At 40.3% G+C, this 21,163-nt stretch overlaps 1 protein-coding gene across 2 annotated transcripts in view; it reads left to right on the top strand.

The window, feature by feature from the left end:
* Positions 1–21,163, top strand: part of tet3 (tet methylcytosine dioxygenase 3) — a 50,288-nt gene that overhangs the window by 12,283 nt on the left and 16,842 nt on the right. Inside the window, exon 1 of one of the 2 annotated variants that reach the window (XM_067406621.1) lies at positions 4,509–4,565. The exons of the other annotated variant lie outside the window; for it this stretch is intronic. The gene's annotated coding sequence lies outside the window, so the exon portion shown is untranslated. Of the gene's footprint in view, positions 1–4,508; positions 4,566–21,163 lie in introns of those variants that run through there. 2 annotated transcript variants of the gene reach the window in all.

The following is a 21,163-nucleotide window of genomic DNA, read 5'->3' as shown; positions in this document are numbered from 1 at the left end:
ACCAATCATTTTGACTTGGCATGTGTGCACAAAACCTATTCTGAGCACCTGCCTTGTTGAATTTGAGATTAAAATTGGAAAGATACTATCTTTTGAGAGCTGGAACAACCAACCTTGCTGTACTACAGTGTCCAAATTGGCCATATTTTATTGAGCTGACCTCTGCTCTATACCACCAGCTGACTTCACTATTGCCTGGCAACCAAATCACATTATAGCCTTTTCCACCAATCAGAGTTTTGCTCTGAGTCAGAATGAATGCAGACCCAGCGTGCATGACAGGTAGCAGCACTCAATAATGCTAATAAACCCCAAGCAGTCACTGAACGAGAATAATTACTGTAGCTGTTGGCTCTCTGTGTGTTTGGAAGATGAGCAACATTAAGCAGTTTAGAACTAAATCTACATTATATTCGATTTATAGATGTAAAAAGGTGCATTTGAAAATGAGTGGCAATGTTAAATAATGCAAATAAAAAGGGCTCTTTACAAATGACCATAACAGCACATTTATTGATCCATTCACTGCAGTCTGTATCAGTCAGTGCTACAGCATATAGAGATTGTCAATAGGGCTGCTGCATCAGTCATGTAAGACAGCTTGAAACTGAAATGCTTTGGGGAGTATTAATCTTAAAAATAAAGTATTTTTACATCACACGCATTAAAAGTAGTAACACTTTTTGGATTTTTTTTTTTTCCCCTTAGTATCATTTAGTTGTGTCTGTCTTCCAGAAAAGTAATGATATGCTTTGTTGGTAGGAGATTTTCGGTTTATTTTTAATTTTCTATGTTTTTTTTTTTTTTTTTTGTCATGGATAAATGATAGCCCCCTCAACATAGTTTGCTTGCAACAACTATACCGCAGTATAGATGTTGTACCACTTGCAGGTTTCTAAAAAAAATTGTATTCAGTAAATTAAATACAAATTTAAAGGGTTAGTTAACCCCCAAATTAAACTTCTGTCATTTATTACTCACCCTCATGTCGTTCCACACCCGTAAGACTTTCATTCATCTTCAGAACACAAATTAAGATATTTTTGATAAAATCCGATGGCTCAGTAAGGTCTCCATTGCCAGCAAAACAATTAACAATTTCAATGCCCAGAAAGCTGCTAAAGACGTATTTAAAACAGATCACGTGACTACAGTGGTTTAACCTTAATGTTATGAAGCGATGAGAATACCTTCTATGAGCCAAAAAAACAAAATAACGACTTTATTCAACTATATCTAGTGATGGGTGATTTCAAAACACTGCTTCATGAAGCTTCAAAGCTGTTACCGAAGTTGTTATTTTGTTTTTTGGCATACAAAACATATATATATATATATATAATATTCTTACATATTATATATTTCTATATATATCTTATGTAGTTTGGGGTGAAATATGACCTAGACAAGTTCTTGACAGATCTTATGAGATTAGACTTTGATAATGTAACATGCAGTTCAAAACTTGCAATTAATGTGCAGTACCAGACCAGGCCAGTACCAGGCCGTGTGTGCGTGTGTGTTTTTGTGACATATCAGGACACAAATTTGTATAATGACATAGGTATTACAAGGAGAGGATGACTTATGAGGACATTACCCCATGTCCCCATTTTTCAAAAGGCTTATAAATCATACAGAATGAGTTTTTTTGAGAGAGTAAAAATGTGCAGTTTTCTGTGATGGGTAGGTTTAGGTGTAGGGGTAGTGTAGGGCGATAGAAAATACGGTTTGTACAGTATAAACCATTACGCCTATGGAATGTCCCCACAATTCACAAAAACAAACCTGGTGTGTGTGTTAAGTTGTATATTGGAGCAGGGTCTTAGAAACTCAGTGTGGATTAGTTGAATTTGGGGTGGCCATTGTTTGACAAAAGTGGGAGGAGGGAGTTAATTAGGATTGTTAATCCTTCTGTTATTACAACGATGTCTCACCCCTCATTTAAACTCACACAGGTACGCACACACACACACACACACAGATCTTTGCAATTCATCGACAATGAAGCCCTAACGATGTTTCTGCAGTCTTACCACGAGAACTCTGTGTGAGCATGTGTGTAACAGTCACAGGTAGGATTATGACAGCCTAAAGGGAATTTGCTTTGATACAGCCTGAATCACCTGGCCTGTCGTGAGAGTGCTAGGAAGGAGATTAATGACCACTTAGGCACTTTGGCTCTCGTGACGAACCAGGCGATTCAGCCAGTATCAAAGCAAACAGATGAGATAACATCCGGAAGATAGCAGTCATTCCGAATGCAATTGCACCGCAACTCTCTCCGTCAGTAGAACATGCTTTGCCAATTCCTTTGTGCAAAACCTCAAAATTACATTCACATTGCTTCTTATGATGCTAGGAGTGTAAAGAATAAAGTTAAACAGAAATTTGATGCCACAGCGCAACCTTCCCTAGCCTCGTGGTTACTGCAAGCCTTCACGCAGATGCACACAAATGCTGGAACACGGTGTTACTGGAACTCCCACGCTGCGTAATCCACTCTCATCACAACTGCTGCGTCACCAAACGTCCGCTCCTTCTTCGAAAGCCTGAGCTCACGCTTCCCTCCACTCTCGTCCTCCACATGTCTCTGCTTGAGGAAAATACAGGCAAATCCTGAGGATTATGAAGTAAAATTAAAGCAAATTCAATTTTGATCTGTTTTTAAATTTCACATTCCTGATTTTGTTGATCGCAGTTGCTGTTTTCTTGTTCACGAATGGAAGCAAGTACGCTACTAAGCTTTTTATCGTCAGCTTTGTTGCACTCGAAATAACCTAACTACTCGCGTATTTCCATCTAGCAGGCTTTTGTAGGTCTGGCCAGCAGAGGTTGTAGTCTACTGTGTATGGTTTATAGACTTTGAAAGATTGAAATGGAAGCATTTATAGTGCTATTTTAAGCATGCACACATGCTTCGCACAGTCGGTCAATCCTGAGCGCTTAAAACAGCTGCGATTTGACTAGCATTTGCGATGCAATGTAAGATCAGACGAATGTAAAATGGTGTTACGTTCTCATATGGTATTCATAATAGGTTACATTTTTGCTTGGCGGAATGGAAGACAGCAAGAATTTGTATGTTTCCTTTGTATTTTCAAACAATTGTTGGCAGCTGATCGTGTGTCACCAGCTGGATCAAGAGGATTGGATATGTATGTTTCTGTCAGTGACATCGTTCGCCCGTGATACCAAAGACACGGCATGCACATGCACATGCACGTGTGCAGTCCAGTCCAGTTGTTGCAGACAGCCGAGACACAGATGGTCTTCAGTGATACCACATTCCAGAGCCATTGTTTAAGGAAGGCAAGCCGGGTTAGATAATTGACAGCCACAGTGCACGAGAGAGAAACCCTTCCCCCCAGTCTGAAACGCACAGACGCACATGCACACGCATTGTTCACAGCACGCGCCCTCTTTCTTTATCCAGCTCATCCCGCCCTCGTGCGCTCTCTCTTGATGTCTCTCGCTCATTCTCTCTCTCTCCTCTTGTCTGTTTCACCCTAGCAGCAGTGCCCATGCTCGCCGCCGATTGGCCGAAAGCCGCTCTTTGTGAGCTATCGGTGGCGTGACGTCGCCGTGCGTGCATTTGTTGAGTGTGTGTAGGTCGGAAAGGAGGCGGGGGGAGTATTCACATCACGTATTCTGTTAGCTTTTTCGTTTGGAGAGGGGGGAAGGGGGGTAGAGGAAAAAGAAAGAGAGGGAGGAGGCTATAGTGCAGCAGTGATAGCGATCACACTGCCTTTTAAAAAAAAAATGCTCCTGTGTATATGCGGTCGAGCCATGAATTGGAGGAAGTGAGAGAGAGAGAGAGGCAGGGAGGGCGAGAACGAAAGAGCGTACGAGAGCTAATGTAAAACAGGATTAAGAACACAAGATGGCTTCCTGAATGGACAGAGACCAGAAGAGAGAGGGAGAAGAAAAGAAAGATAAAGAAAGACAGACAGATAGAGAGCGAGAGAGAGGTGGGGGGACGCCGAGAGAATGCTTTGGGTCTTCTGATGGGGGATACCTCTCGCCACCGAAGAGCAACACACGAAGGCAGCGAGGCTGAGTAGGTAAATATTTATTAGCACAGGGAAAAAATGATGGACAGTAATGGCAGATGGGGTGTTTGGGGGGAGGGGGGGGTGTCTGAACAGTACTAAGTTCTGGTTTATAGAAAAGCTGGGGTCAGAAACAACTAGCTCACAGTTAAATGCCTTTTTATGTCATACAGGTATGTTTTATATCATAATTGGCATGGTTGTATAAATATAAAGGACAGAATTTGGTCATTTATTTAACATGTTCTGTTTTATGCATGTAAATGAGCCCAGTCATAATTACTCTCTCTGACTCATGACTTATGACAGGATAAAAATGGTTTGTTTTTTCTTGCTAATTATCATGGGTTATGAAGATTTGGATAATTATGATATTGTGTTTTTATTGTCATTGGTGGTAAGTGATTGTTCTCAATCTATTCATTTTTCTTTCTTTTTCCATGATTGTCCTGGAAGGTGGAATATTTTGAAGACGTAAAAACCCGGTCCACAATCCCAAACCTGGCTAAAGAGGTGAGCTAAATAACCTTTGGCCAGCTGTCTGTCTGTATGTATCTTGTTACAGCAAATGTCAACTATATTTGATAGTCCTCTAGCTCCCTGAGTTTTTCCTTAGTGCATGGGTATAATTGAGAAACAGTGCAATGTTTTGAGCTGCAGTTGATGATATGTGCTTTTTGCATGACTCAACAGGCCCAATGCGTGCCCAGATGCAGTGTGACTGCTTGGGGTTGAAGTGACAGCTGTGTTCAGGCATCCACCTGCATGCTGCAGGTGCAACTCAGTGTTTGTGGCCTCCGTTTCAGATCATAGTACTATGCCAGGGTCCGTTTCGCAGCGATGTGCTGTAATGTGTCTTCTCCAGTCAGAATGGGGCGAGCGGACAATCGCGTGGACTAGGCCCCAGTTTAAAGAGACCCGGGCTTTGCGCTCATTGGAACAGATGTAGGCGTGAGCTTCGCCTGGCAAAGAGAGGAGGAGGAGGCAGTGGCCTCTCTCTCTCTTTCTCTCTCACTCACTTTCTCTTTCTCACTCAGTCTGTCAGTCTGTCTGTCTTCCTTTTTCTCTGCTCTCTGTGTCAAGCCCGGGAACAGAGAAAAGAGTGGCGGGCGGGACTGCCAAAGTTTCCAGTCATCTGAGGTAAAGGGAGTAAAAGTTAGTGGGTCACATACGCGCACGCATGCGCGGTGACGGTGCTGGTGTTTGTGTGTGTCCGTGTGAGCGAGCACGTGGCGGAGTGTTTATGGACTAGAGTAACATGTCACGTCAGAGGTAGAGAGACTCGACGAGCCTTGAGAGCTTTAGTGCCGAATTACTCTCAACAAATATGCTGAATTATACGTAGGAGCAATCGTGATTGGTGCAACTTCTGTAAAATCGAACAGACAGTCTCGGCAGCAGCAGCGGTATCAGCGCTTCTCTTTGCGCTGTGACTACACCACGGCGGGTTTGGCTTTAGCTCCGGCCAGGACTCACTGTTCTTGAATCTAGAACTTACATTCCTTGCCAGTTCATTTTAACTGGCTATTTTGGTTCGTATGATCAAATGCATCGCCACTAAATCCTGTACACCTTCAGACACTTGCAAAGGATTACATAACCTAACACAGACACGTTCAGTACGGCTAAATCTTGCTTGCCTAAAAGTAGTCTCAAAATTTTGCAGCTTACCTGTTGGACAACATGCCTCTCATCTGTCATGCATTGTTGTCGCTCGGCCACAAATTGCCAGTTTGCTGTGAGAAGATGGCTTGCATCACATGCTTATTTGCTCTCAAAATACTTTGAATTTGGATAACTGTGGATTGGCATTGTCAGACTTTGTTAGTCATTTTGCTACGATGTGACACTTAGCATGCAGTGACGTTAAGTTGTATTGTTATATAATCACTCAAGTATACCCAGAAATTGTTGAATGGTACTTCAAAGCAAACCTGAAGATAATTTGAGGCTCCTTGAAGAGGTGTCATTTCAGTGTAGTGCTTCTTTCCCTTGGTTTGGCTTCCGATTTACGTAATGTACTGTAGTTGTGGGGATAACCATAACATGAAAGCGCTCTGAAATTGACTATAAAAGCTGACGCCACTCTACTGTAAGCGTTTGATCTGTGGGGTAAATGTATATCATCACTCCAGTTTATTAGTTTTAAAGACTCTGAAAGTTGCATGGGAGGTAGTACCACATTAAAGAGCTCATGGAAAGTCTGTAGTAATGGTTAATTTCGAGGTGTGTGGAATCCCCTGGCGTGACGGGAAAGGGTTAACAGTGACCTAGATTTTGCGGCAACAGTGAGTGGCAGATGACATCACGGCTGTAATTATAGTTCAGACCCGCCCATGAGGCTGCTCACGTGATGTGTTATTTGTGTGTATGTATGTGTGAATGTGTGCTTGTGAGGGGAAATGGTTTATGAGTGTGAGCGTTTAAAGGTAATGCGAAAGTCAGGAAGCCGCTTGTTTTCATTTCATCGCAAATTAGTCACAATGTAATTCGCTCTGGTATGGACTTGTCGCATTCTACAGATGCCACTATGAGTTAACGGAGACTGAAGTTCACTTTTGTAAAAACAGGATGTTAAAACTAATGGCTGTAAACAATTTTAATTAGCTGATGCCCTAATCTCTCACCATATAACCAGTTTCACATACACAAGCTATAGTCTAAGCTTAGTTTGCGTAACATCATTAGGTCTGTTTTTTTCCTGTCTATTCACCCAACCAAACATTCCAAAGTCCAGCCAGTGACCTAAAAAGGATTTTCTAGAAAAAAATATAGGCTACCACCATTTTAGTAGCACATACTAGGGCTTACTGAGTTTGGAATAAAAAGAAAGCATGATTCATTTTACTAAATTGATTCTTACCATCCATTTGTTCATCTTTACTTTTAATTATTTTGTTGTATATCTATTCTTACCTCTGCAAAAACCTTTTGTTGCATTAAACAATTTCCAGAAACAGTTAATTTCTTAACTTTTTCATTGTTTTGATGTTTTTGATGGGTCATTCCTGCTATGCAATACTTTTTGAATTCTGTAACTTTGTTAAAAAAATAATATGCTTGTGTTAAATCATATAACAAAATTAAAACTATTTCATTAAAACACTTTACAATAATGTTCATTAGTTAGCTACATTAGTTAACATGAACTAATAATGAACTGCACTAATACAGCATTTGTTAATTTTAATTTCAACATTTACTAATACATTATTAAAATCTTGTTAACATTAGTTAATGCACTGTGAACTAACAAACAATGTACAATTGTATTTTCATTAACTAATGTTAACAAAGATTAGTAAATACAGTAACAAATGTATTGCTCATGGTTAGTTCTTGTTAGTTAATACATTAGTTAATGTTTCATTAATGAACCATATTGTAAAGTGCACTTATTTTGTCAACTAATCCATAGTAAGCACCACATGTTCTTGGAATTGTGTCATTCACATGTGTTTTGGGCTAAAAATGTAATGATATTCAATTTGGGGAGCGATTTTTCTCAGTAAACAGTAAATTCAGTTTGACTTCAACATAAAATAATAAAAGTTACATTGGCTAATTAGTTTATTTAGAAGAACAGATTAACAAACAATATAATGTCATGAAATATAACCTATGCAACAAAAACTCTTTTTAAACAAGTTTCCCAAACATTCCCCATTTGTCATTGGTCATATAGTTGGTGTGCCAGGTTGGGATGCGCAAACAAACAGAGCAATGTTTTGATACCAGTACAGTGTACTTCAAAACTGCTATGCTGCTGCTGATTGCAGCTGCTGCTGCAGAGCAAGTATGGACTACTGCTAACAAATACATAGACACACTGCTGTGAGCATGTAAGATATGCTACTGCTGCATAAATAGACAAACATAAATCCCATAGCAGATCTAGGCAGGTGGAGCTGGGGGAGGTGGAGGATTTCAGATGAACTCTGATATTTAAATGACTATTTAAATGTTGAGCAAGCAATCTCATTGGATGCAGGATCAGCAGAGGCCAACCAGCTTGTGCCATGTGGTAAAAATGTAATTGCTTGCAGATAGCATGTAAAATCCACCTGCACCCACTCCTGGCTCTTTGACAGAAATGAAGTGGCTATGGAGCTTGTTTGTGGTAACGGGCGAAATGAAAGATTTTTTTGAACAGCAGCGAAAATTTAAAAGTATGTAAAATAGTGACTGGACTGAAACATATCCTTTTATTGAAACTGGTGCTCTGATGTGCCAAGAGACATTTCGAAACAATGCACCGGTTACTTTCTCTTTTGCCGCATAGACCTTTATGTCCTAAAATGTGTCGTATTTATATCTGTATGATAATCCGTGCAACTTTCAGTGGGCAGGACTGTTGGTGTTATTAATAAAGAAACATGAATGAATGAAAAAGTAAAGAGCGGGACATGCTTGAAATAAAAAAGGAAACTCAAAGCCGTGAAAGAGAACTGAATCCGCTTCTGACAGGATGTTTCTGTGCGCACGCTCCGAGTGGAACACGGACAAGCATAGTAGCTTTGGTCTTCAGTTGCCTAAATGGTCAAATACACTGAGTATTTACATGAACATTGTCAACGTAAGCATCGTGCGTGTGCATTGTTCTTCACTTACTTAAACACACACACAGTGAGAACTTTGAAGAGAATGTATGCTCCTCAGGTGGTAAATCAACCTCATAGTTGTTATTTATTGTTTGTTGCATATTTGTATATTTTAGTTGTATATGGACCTTATAAAGTTACTATTATTAAAATAATATTGAAAAAAGCATGTTTTTTATAGTATTAGACAGTATTATTGAACAAATGTCTCTTTGGTCAAAAAAGGTTCCTGACCCCCGCTCTAGAGTTTCAAGACTGAACTAGGTAATTAGCTCTACATATTAATCTGGTATTTACCTTCCAAAAAATGACACTTCAGCAGACCATGCATCCTGTTTTGCATTTTTAAATGTCAAGCAGGGCTGTTTGAGTGTGTGTGTGTGTGTGTGTGTGTGTGTGTGTTTGTGTGTGTGTGTGTGTGTGTGTGTGTGTGTGTGTGTGTGTGTGTGTGTGTGTGTGTGTGTGTGTGTGTGTGTGTGTGTGTGTGTGTGTGTGTGTGTGTGTACAGGTTTGACCTACATAATGAGGAACCAAAGTCCTTATATTGTGGTGTGTATTTAGGTTCCAGGCCACACCCCTATATTATGAGAACATGCCAACGTCCTTGTAAATCAAAATGCTAAATAAACATGCTAAACTATTTTTTTTTTTTTTTGTTAAAAGTGTGTGTGTGTGTGTGTGTGTGTGTGTATGTTTGTGTGTATGCATAAAACAGAAAGTGCAAATGTGTGAGAAAGGTGTTTACATTAAACATATACAGGATTCTTCACAAAGCAGGCTAAACATACTCAGATGATCCTTAAAGGGTTAGTTCATCCAAAAATGAAATTTGTGTCATTAATTGCTCATCCTCATGTTGTTCCAAACCCGCAAGACCTTCATTCATCATCAGAACACAATTTAAGATACAAACCTGATTCCAAAAAAGTTGGGACACTGTACAAATTGTGAATTAAAAAAAAGGAATGCAATAATTTACAAATCTCATAAACTTATATTTTATTCACAATAGAATATAGATAACATATCAAATGTTGAAAGTGAGACATTTTGAAATGTCATGCCAAATATTGGCTCATTTTGGATTTCATGGGAGCTACACATTCCAAAAAAGTTGGGACAGGTAGCAATAAGAGGCCGGAAAAGTTAAATGAACATATAAAGAACATAAGGAACAGGACCAATTTGCAACTTATTAGGTCAATTGGCAACATGATTGGGTATAAAAAGAGCCTCTCAGAGTGGCAATGTCTCTAAGAAGTCAAGATGGGCAGAGGATCACCAATTCCCCCAATGCTGCAGCGAAAAATAGTGGAGCAATATCAGAAAGGAGTTTTTCAGAGAAAAATTGCAAAGAGTTTGAAGTTATCATCATCTACAGTGCATAATATCATCCAAATATTCAGAGAATCAGGAACCATCTCTGTGCCTAATGGTCAAGGCAGGAAAACCATACTGGATGCCCATGATTTCCGGGCCCTTAGATGGCACTGCATCACATACAGGAATGCTACTGTAATGGAAATCACAACATGGGCTCAGGAATACTTCAAGAAAACATTGTTGGTGAACACAATCCACCGTGCCATTCGCCGTTGCCGGCTAAAACTTTATAGGTCAAAAAAGAAGCCATATCTAAACATCATCCAGAAGCGCAGGCGTTTTCTCTGGGCCAAGGCTCATTTAAAATGGACTGTGGCAAAGTGGAAAACTGTTCTGTGGTCAGACGAATCAAAATTTGAAGTTCTTTTTGGAAAACTTGGATGCCATGTCATTCGGACTAAAGAGTTCAGAAGCCTGCATCTCTGATGGTATGGGGTTGCATGAGTGCGTGTGGCATGGGCAGCTTACACATCTGGAAAGGCACCATCAATGCTGAAAGGTATATCCAAGTTCTAGAACAACAAATGCTCCCATCCAGACGTTGTCTCTTTCAGGGAAGACCTTGCATTTTCCAACATGACAATGCCAGACAACATACTGCATCAATTACAACATCATGGCTGCGTAGAAGAAGGATCTGGGTACTGAAATGGCCAGCCTGCAGTCCAGATCTTTCACCCAGAGAAAACATTTGGCACATCATAAAGAGGAAGATGCGACAAAGAAGACCTAAGACAGTTGAGCAACTAGAAGCCTGTATTAGACAAGAATGGGACAACATTCCTATTCCTAAACTTGAGCAACTTGTCTCCTCAGTCCCCAGATGTTTGCAGACTGTTATAAAAAGAAGAGGGGATGCCACACAGTGGAAAACATGGCCTTGTCCCAACTTTTTTGAGATGTGTTGATGCCGTGAAATTTAAAATCAACTTATTTTTCCCTTAAAATTATACATTTTCTCAGTTTAAACATTTGATATGTCAACTATGTTGTATTCTGAATAAAATATTGAAATCTGAAACTTCCACATCATTGCATTCTGTTTTTATTCACAATTTGTACAGTGTCCCAACTTTTTTTGGAATCAGGTTTGTATATTTGATGAAATTACCACATTCAAAGTCCAGAAAAGTACCAAAGACATTGTTAAAATAGTCAACGTGGCTACAGTGGTTCAACCTCAAGGTTAAGAAGTGACGAGAATACTTTTTGTGTGCAAAAACAAACAAACAAAATAACTACTTTATTCAACAACTTTTCCTCTTCCCTGTCAGTCTTCTACGCAGTTGATGCAGTGAACGCAGTGCAGCACTTCCGTGTTCTACGTCAGAACGCCAACTCTGTATTGGCCGTCACCTGCGTCAGCATGACACGCATGCATCATGCTGCTCATGTTAACAGCGTCGGCCAATACTGAGTTGCCGTTCTGATGTAGAGCACAGAAGCGCCGAACGTAAACAGCGTAGGGGAATGACAAGGAACAGACAAAACAAAAGTTGTTATTTTTGTTTTGTTTTTGCGCACAAAAAGTATTCTCGCTGCTTCATAACATTAAGGTTGAACCACTGCAGTCACGTTGACTATTTTAACAATGTCTTTACTACTTCTCTGGACAATGAATGTGGTAATTTCGTTGCATTCTATTAGAGATAAAAAAAAAAAAACTCTCAGATTTCATCAAAAATGTTTTCCGAAGATGAACAAAGGTCTTATAGGTTTAGAACGACATGTAAGTAATTAATGACATCAATTTCATTTTTGGGTGAACTAACCCTTTAAGAGCGTCAGCTTGATAAATGTCAGGAGGCTGGAAACTGATACAACTAAGATAAATGCTTGCAGATCCTTGTCTGTTTTTGTAAATAAAACTGTTCTGTGCTGAACCATCATGAATGCACTAAAAACTTGCAGCTGTGTGCAGATGCATTTAAGATAATACCTTGACCAATATAACTTGTATAGTTAAATGTTTTAAAGTTATTTTAAAATTTTGACTAAAACAAATTTTTATGTTAAAATACTCTCTCAGTTTAATATGCAGAGACATTGCTCTGTTTGTTTGTGCATCACAACCAATGGCTTGAATTTAGGGGAGAGACCAGTGACAGATAGTTGGAGGACTTACAAAGAAATTACATACTTCTCTTAGCATGTTGTTTGTTATGCTAGTAAGGAGTGCATGATATTAGACCATTGCTTGGTGGCCTAATTCTTCTTTTTTTTTAAAACCAAAATACTGTCTCTATTGAGGACCTTTGTACCTAGTTGTTCTTAATTTTATGTTTGGTAAAGTCAACCACACATGCATTAACATGTTTGCCCTTCACTTTGGCTTGTGGCTTTGCCTCTCCTGTGGAATGGATGACTGCACTACTGCAGTTAATGAAAAATGAATGGACAGGAAGTACTGTGGCACGTCAGCTGAGAACTAGCTCAGTATCAGTGTGTTTTCTCTCTTTTCATCTTACCCCTGACCCCTGGTGATTTGTCATTTCTACCTTGGATGGATATATTCCTGTGATGGCAAAGCTGAATTTTAAGCAGCCATTACTCCAGTCTTAGTATCATATGATCTTTCAGATATCATTCTAATAAGCTGATTTGGTGCTCAAGAAACATTTCTTCTTATTATTATTATCAATATTGAAAACAGTTGTGTTGCTTAATATTTTTGTGTAAACCGTGATGCTTTTTCCCCAGGATTCTTTGATGAATATTTGTACATGCATGAAAGGCAGATTGGCTGTTAGCTGGAAAGCATTTGTGCTTTGTGTTCAGCTGTATGTGAAAGAGAGGCTGAGACAAAACAGCGCATGCAGTGCTGCAGTGTACTTTGTACCATTTTCAAAGAGACCCTGGCCCTTTAAGAGCAGCTACGCCTGACTTGAACATATGGGGAGCTAATCTTAGCCTTACTCCTGAGAGAAACAAGGTTGGCAACCAGCCACTGTGCAGAACTGGAGAGATAGTATTCTCTCTCTCATTGCTTCTTTTGCCATAGAAGTTGAACAAAATAAGGTTTTGGGGTTATTAGTGGCAGATTTTTGCCCAACATAGATTGAGTTGAGGGTTTTTTAAATTTTTTTAATTATTATTATTTGACAGATTATTTCATATTAGAGTATATAGCCAACCTAGAGTGGTTTATGTATCAGGTTTCTTCCCATTTTGAAAGAGATATGCATGATGTCATTCATCTATCTCCTTCAACATGATTGTCTTTCAATTCTCTCTGTCCTTCTTCTTTTTCAAGCTTTCATCTCTTTACCAGTCTGCTATTTTCTGCTTTCCTCTCTCTTGTATCCCCCTCATCAAATTTCACCTCAGTTTTTTCCTTCTCCTCCAAAACTTCTTGCACAAAGACCACTCTTTAGGCTCTGTTATTCCTCCGTCTCATACCTCCTCCTTTCCCACCATCTTACTGAGTGATGAGGGTCGCTCCTCCCTTCCCTTCCCCCTCTTTCCTTATGTCTTTTTTGCTTTGCTTCCCCCTCACTTTCTCTCTCTTTCTCTCGGTCTGTCTCCCTCTTTCCCTTTGTGAGTATTTGTGGGGTGAAATGAGGAGGGGGCTCTCAGCTGAGTTGTGCGTGTTGACTTGCATGTGGCATGTGTCAGGCAGGACGAATTATGACACACACACACACAGACATTTACATTCGACATCCTACACCTCACAGACCTACCCGCTTTGCTCTAAAAAAGAGGCATCAGGTCAGGGGACGCCAAAAATAAGGTGCACGCAAAAAGAAAGAGGTTGGGAGGGAGGGAGGTAGTAAAGTATTGGGGGCCAGAGAACAATAGATAGATCTTAAGAAAGGGCAATTACAAAACTAAAGACATGGGAATTACAAAGAAGATGGGAAAAAATGGAAAGGTAAGTCAAGAGAAACAGAAGTGGATGTCTTGACGGTCTCAATGACTATCTGTGCTATTCATGATCTGCCCCAGACCTAATGCACTCAGTGACCCTAAGCTTATTTGCATCGACGCGTACGCATGCGAGTGCTCCGCGTTCGTTTGAGTGTGCGCGTGTGCCCTCACATGCAGCCGTATACATTTCTTAGAAAGCATGTTTGAAACTCTTCCGTGGTTTAGCCTTTTGTTGGGCCCCTAGTATAGCGGAGGCACGTTTTATCTGTCCATGTGAAAGTGTTCGGCTCTGGACTGGTGGGAGAGGTTTAGTAAACAAATATAGATAATGAAAGGGAGGGAGGGTGTGTGAGAGAGAAATGGAAAGGGAGTGTGGATGAACTTGTAATAGACAAAAAGACAGCTGTTTTTTAAAGTAAAGTTGTCTTTGTTAGCTTTTTGTTCAATTCTTAATTCTGAAAGGTTGGAATTTTCTTTGGGGACACTAGGCTACTACTATGCTTAAGCAGAACAAACAAGACCAAAACAGTATCTTTCTTTATTTTATTCCAGTTAATTTAGCTGTTTGTTGACTGTAGATGTATATGGATTACTTAAAATGCAGTATTTTGAATCTATACATTCCACCCTAAAAGACTGTACACTGTAATAATATATTCAACCTCACATGCTCCATGGGTTATTTCACAGAAATGCTTGAATCCTTGTGTGTTTATGGGTGTGTGTGTTTCTTTCTGCTTTTTCTGTAGGTGGTTTGTGTAGGTGGGGGTTTGATTTTTTTTTTTTTTTTTCCTTTTCTTTGAATGTGGGTGATTGTGAGCTGAGATGAGCAACAGATGAGTCACTCTAGACTGATGAACTAAAAGACAAAAAGACATCATCAAATGCCGTAACAACTACTGTGTCAGTCATCATTTTTCTGAGAACATGCAAATCTGAGAATGAGCATTCTTTAATCAAACATGAGTATTGCTTTGATAATGCAGGTAAAGTCATTGTTTCATTATTTGTGCTGTTTTCCTAAGGCCCTGTTTCCACCTGGTATTAAGATGCATTTTGGTCAATTGTATTACAAGTGGACGACACTAAATACAGGTGTAAACATGGTCTAAAACATTTTGAGCTTGTCCACTTTCAACCACTTCCAGAGGCAGCCGAAAACGCATTTGACCGGATTGCTTTCGTAGTGGAAACACTCATGTGGTTGAATGTGTTCGAACAGCCACAAAAAATGGCTACTATCCACCTATAATGCATAAACCTTATGGGAAGCACAGCGTTTGGCAAAGCTGCTGCTCTCCTTGTGTTTTTCTGTCATCTCCTTTTGTGTTCATATGTAAATTGCGTGAGCTTATTTCATCCATTAGATCGAAAGATCTGAAAAAACCCATACATTTACCCACTCATAGACCATACCCTCAAAGAAATCAGGACAGAAGTGGTCGAAGTAAAAAAAAAAAGAGATGGATTAAAACTCCAGGTGTAAACGGTTATGTGTCTCTCTTGTTCACTTGTGGTCTGATCGACCAAAACGCATCTTAATACCAGGTGGAAACAGTGCCTAAGACTTGGTGGTTGAAACCCAGATCTGCTGAAGTGGAAGGGACCTGCACCTGAGTTTTGACCAATTCTGTTTTTTTCAGCAGCTGTTGCTGATAGTGATATCTAAAAAAACAGGGTTTTCATATTGTCAAGCTACAATCTTTTAAGTATACAATATCTAATTTTATTATTTGAAGTGTTAAATAGAGGTGGTGTGTCACCTATGCTAAATGTAGTCTGATTAATGTGTATACATGCTGGACAAAGTTAGGTCTGTTAGTTTGCAAAAATCATCCTGGAATGATTTCAGTTGGATTAAAGCATCTTAAAAAGATGAATTATTGCTTTAGACTGAAAAATTAATGTAAATGTGTAACTGTTACTGGTCAGTATTCTCAAAATCAGCCTGGCAAATCTGTCACTATAATATATCACTAATCCCAGGCATACTCTATCAATGTTGTGCCCTCAAACACGATGTCTGTCCATAGTTGTTGCAGGATAAATGCTATAGCGAGTTGCCATGAAGCAGTGGATTTCACTTCCTGTCTTGTGGTAGTAGGTCAACGACTCTCATATCTTAAGCATGACCTTGCATGTCTAGTATTCTAATGGTGGTTCAAGATTCAGGTGACACTTGTCTGATGAGTAATAATTTGTGAGAAAGAGCATTTAGTTGTGACCTTTTGGATCTAATTAAAATGCCAAATCTTTCCGTGTATTACCGTGGTCTTTCTGAGACCTGTTTAGTTTCACATCCCCCGTGTCTCTTGTGTTTGGATCAATGATCAGTGTCTTGTGACACTGTGCATGTTTGTGGCTTGCTTGGTTAAGATTTCTCATATTTAAAAAGACACAAGACATCTCAGGCATTTACTGTAATGCAGAAGGAAAGGTCCCATGTGTATAATTGTGAAGAATCAAGATTTTCCTGTATGGTTTAGTAGAGCTGATTATATGGGCCAGGTACGTATCATTTTTGTCTTTCAATATTAGTAACCAGCTAGTGTCACGTCTCTCATTGAGGTGAGAAGAAAGTTTGTTAAACGGACCATTAATACAGACCTGTTGTTATTTACTCACCTCATGTTGTTCCAAACCTGTACATTTTCAAATTGTCTTTGTTTTATGTTCATACAATGAAAGTCAATGGGGTGCAATGAGGGTGAATAAATGATGACAGAATTTTCCTTTTTGGGTGAACTATCCCTTTAAATGTGTTTGTGAGTTTGTTTGCATGCTTAAAAATTGTCAGTTCACCTGATTTATGTCTCAAAGCGTTTGCTGTTTTAAAGGTACATTGTTTGTCAGCATTAACAATTATTGGCACAAATCGTTCACCCAATAAATAAAGTCCAAAGACACCTTGTAGCTTAACAAAAGAATGCGTGTAGTAATTTTGCCATGTAATCAGTGTTATGTCAGCTCCGCATTGCTGCATATTTTGTTAGTGATCCGCTTTCGCTCCTCTCAGCATAGATGCGCCGTAACTTGCAACAGGAAGGGTGAGGTAACTACAGGGCACAGGAACTGCTGTGTCACGCTGAAAGGAGCGAGGGACTACGTTTAGACGGGCGAGTGAATTAGAATGTGTATGTGTGTAAGGGGAGGCACATCTACATTATGTGTTATGACACATCTGCACAGCCCTCTATCGCCGACTAGGAGCATAGAATGATTGTGGTGACGCAACTGCAACGTCATAACGGTTCCCACTCTCCATTTTTCCTCTCTCTCTCTCTCTCTCTCTCTCTCTCTCTCTCTCTCTCATTCACTCACTTCTCCTCCGCTGGTGACAGTGCACTTTACCTCTCCGCTCGGGCTTTGGGTCTGTGTGTGTTTGTCCATGGGGTTGCCTTGCCTTCACTGTGTTGATGGTGGCGATCCAACTGGCAGGACTCAACCGCAAGAGAGAGAGCGGGAGAGAAAGACACTGATCAGAAGGAAAGACGACAAGACGAGAGTCGCGGACATGGCAAGAGGTTATGCGGGTTCATACAAATTGCACGTTACGCAGTCTGCGATCGCATCCTCATAATGCAAAAGCGATTCTACCGAGGGGCTTTCTGGCAACTGTCAAAGACGATTGCAGTGTTTTCCTCTGAACAGAACGAGTACAAAAATAAGCTCATGGAGAAAAGGGAGAGGTAAAGATAGAAGAGATGCCAGCAAAAGAGCAAGCGTGAGAGACCCAGCTGAGAAGCTTCGGAGTTCGAAGAGATGGGTTGGCATGAAACAAAGTGTTTAGGCAGGAAAGAAAGCGTAAGAATGGCTTAGAAAAGAACACGATTAAGACTGCGAGAGTGATTAGTTTTTACACCGAACACTCACTTACCATCGTGGTCTCTATCTTCTGCTCTTCCCTACCCTCGAATCCCTCACGCGAACATTGCCCCTTCTGTATCGCTGCAAAAGCACCTCGTCGCCTTCCCTCGCTTCCGAGCAGAATAAACACCATCGAGTCATAATACCAGCAGCAAAATTGTGCATAATCGCATGTGTGTTATGTGACGGTCGTTGTCTTTTCCCTCAAAACTTTGAGCTTCCTATCTCTCTGCGGTTCCTGTTAACCTCCCTGTACCTTGTGGTTGCCTCTGACAGTCGCTGTGCTTTCCCCCTCACATCCTGTGTTCCTCGGCTTCGAGACTCATTTGCTGCTGCTTGGCTCTTATATTTGCGGTTTATATAAGTGCACCAATGTATATGCTTTGTATATGATGTAGATGACTGCCATTCCTTGCACAGTTTGACAGTCTCTCATGAAACTGTGTATGTTTCTTCTTTAAGCATCTTCTGCCAGCTATCTTCTGTTCGAAATCAGCATCTTGTGATGTTTTGCAATATATAGCGCTTGTCAATACGGAGTTCAAACAGACTGTGAACTATTGAGGACAGCACTATAATGACAAGAAATAAATATATCGGCGCAAGTCATTTCCGTTTCTTTGTTTTTGTTTATTTGTATTTTTCTTAAACACTAAATGGCAGCTGTTGTGTGATGACTGAGTAGACGTCTACATTTAACTACTGCAGCCTCCATCTTATGGAGCCAAAAACCAAGACCAAAACACCTCTACAATAACATGCATCTCTGCTTTCACATAAGCCATAGATCTGTGTTCATACAGTCCTTTATTTAGCACAGTAGCCAGCCAGTCTGCCACTCGTGCTTTCTCTCACTCTCTATGGTTTGCAGCGGCTGTATTTCCTGCACACTCCACCATTCCATCGTACGTGCCCAATGTGGCTCAGATAATGGCCTCTCTCACTCTGCACACACAGAAAAGAGGAGGGGAGGAGGAAAATGAAGGGAGGGAGAAAACGAGGGAGGGGGGAGGGAGTGAGCTAGCAAACGATAGAGAGAGGTGGGGGCTTTAAGGCAAAGCAGACGGTGAATGCAAAAAGCAGAAAGAAGAAGGAGAATATAGAAAAAGGAAGGGAGGAGCAGAGAGACATAATGAGAGAGGGAGAAAGAGAGAAACGACAGTGGCGATAGGAAGAGAAACAGAGCGAGTGTGTGTGCGTGGGGGAGGTGTGTATGACAGAGTGCGTGCGTGAGTGTGTGTGCGTCCGTGTGCCGCACTGCCTGGCTGACTGAGAAGAGAGGGAGAGAAAGAAAGAAAGAAGGACTGAAAGAGAAAAGAACCCATAGTGGATTTCCACCGGCTGGCTTCTTTTTTTTTTTTTTTTTATTTGGCACTGTCTCGAATGCCGTATTCCATGCACTTTCTTGTCCACGTTTCCCACCTTTGTCTCTCCAGCAACGTTATCGGGACAGCTAGACCACTGTGAGTAGATGCCAATCTGTTAATTTCTCTCTATGTATGCTTGAGCTTTGTATTTTGATTGTGAAAGGCACCGGAGTACGAGGGACAGGGGGGCGGGGGGTTTGGGGGGGGGGGGGGGGGGTTGTGTGTCTTACCGTGTTCAGCTGTCTACTACTAGGCTTTAAACCCGTCTGCAGCCTCTCTGATTTTTGTTTGTTTATTTGTTTTGTTTGTTTTTTTTGTTTTGTTTTTTGCTTTGTGCTGTCAATCTCTGAGACAGCTGTTAATTGTGTGCAATTTCTGAGACATAGTAGATGCAACATACAGAGTTTAAAGGGCACCTCATACTTTTGAGTAAAACCGGTTTTACAGTCTCTTCTGGTTGGGCGTGTTAATGTTTTGGTAGTAGTAGTAGCTCTGTGTCTGTAAGAAGAGGGAGAGAGTTTTGGCAGCAATGAAAGCCCTGGCACGCCTCAGATAATTGCCTAAGCACGTGCTTTCTGCTGTCAAGACAGGTGTGTATTTGCAGGTGTACGGCATATAATGTGTGTCACTGATCCAAAGAATCAGATACACATCTTGAACAGCGCATGTAATAAATCAACTCTCTGATTTTTTTAAATACAAACTATCTAGTGCTTTTTTTGTGAGCAAGTGTGTTCTAGTGAACTCTACGGTGACACTAAGACTATATTGAGCTGAAAACTATTGAAAGTTTTCAGCGTGAAGGCATACACGTGGGTGTTTATTGCATCACTGAAAAGAGGAAAAATAGCCTGTTGTAACAATTGTGTGGTTCAGCTTTTTTGAAGAGTTGAAGTGTGACCATTGTTGGTAAGTGGGGTAACTAGTCTGACACATGCTTTTGAAACACGCACACACAAACAGTCTACTCAATGGCCGGCACACAACCCATGGGGGTCCAAACAGACACCATCAGTTAAGGTGAATTCAAAGTGTCTGGACAGCTTGCCCATCAGTATAACCCATTTAAAGGGCTGTTACAATGAAGGCACAATCAGAGAGGTTTAAATGGGTGCTCTTGAACGTGTACACCTTGTCTCAGCAGTTTAAACAACATCTGAATAGACAGAGTTATGTATGTTAGTGGGTTTTTTTTTTTTTTTTATTTAGTTAACATGATAAAAACACAAGGTCCTCTTTTATAATATATGCCTTCACCATGGACAAAACCCTCCGAATTTGTCTTCTGTGCAGCAAACAGGTTTTCATTTCATGTCGTTTCATTTCACATAGAAGAGCACTGAAGGCATTATACAAATAATTCACTTAAATTTATGATATTATAGTATGTTTTAGAAATACATTATCACTTAAAAGTTCCACGAAGATGGTTGCTTATAGATATTGCCCTTTCACACTCACCTGGAGCCAGTTCACAATTTTCCACAACATTCATTTAACCCTTTCAAGAAAAAAGCACAATAGAGAGCTTATAGACCCGCAAAGAGGATATTTGAAAACCAGGAAGAGTTTCTCAGTATGTTGACTTTGGCATTACCAGTTCTATTATAATTGTAAATATGGGGTTGTATTTGCATGAGACAGTTGAACTGGTAGAAGCAGTCTTAATTGTGCCCTTGAAAAATGTAGAGGTAGACTCAGGTTATTTTAATAATGTCTGCCCAATGACATCAATTCAATTAGACAATACACCAATAACCAATTTTATGTTGTCTTTGTGGAATGTGTTCTTCTTGCAAGCAGAGAAAAAAAGACAGAGAGAGCAAAAGAAGAGCATAAGGCAACCCATGGATCTCCATGGGACAAAGTATTATGTAGAACCCATGGATTTCCATGGGACAAAGTATTATGTAGTCTTCTTTCAAATCAGGCAGCAACCTTACAGAGAATACCAAGATGGTCCAACAGGTCAGAGTATGTTGTTTAGTTCATAGGGGTAAATGATTATGTCACTATTCCAGGA

This window comes from Chanodichthys erythropterus, chromosome 13 (assembly GCF_024489055.1).
Source record: "Chanodichthys erythropterus isolate Z2021 chromosome 13, ASM2448905v1, whole genome shotgun sequence".
Lineage (NCBI taxonomy): Eukaryota > Metazoa > Chordata > Actinopteri > Cypriniformes > Xenocyprididae > Chanodichthys > Chanodichthys erythropterus.
Note: the sequence above shows the minus strand (reverse complement) of the source record. Positions and strands in the feature narration are given on the sequence as shown.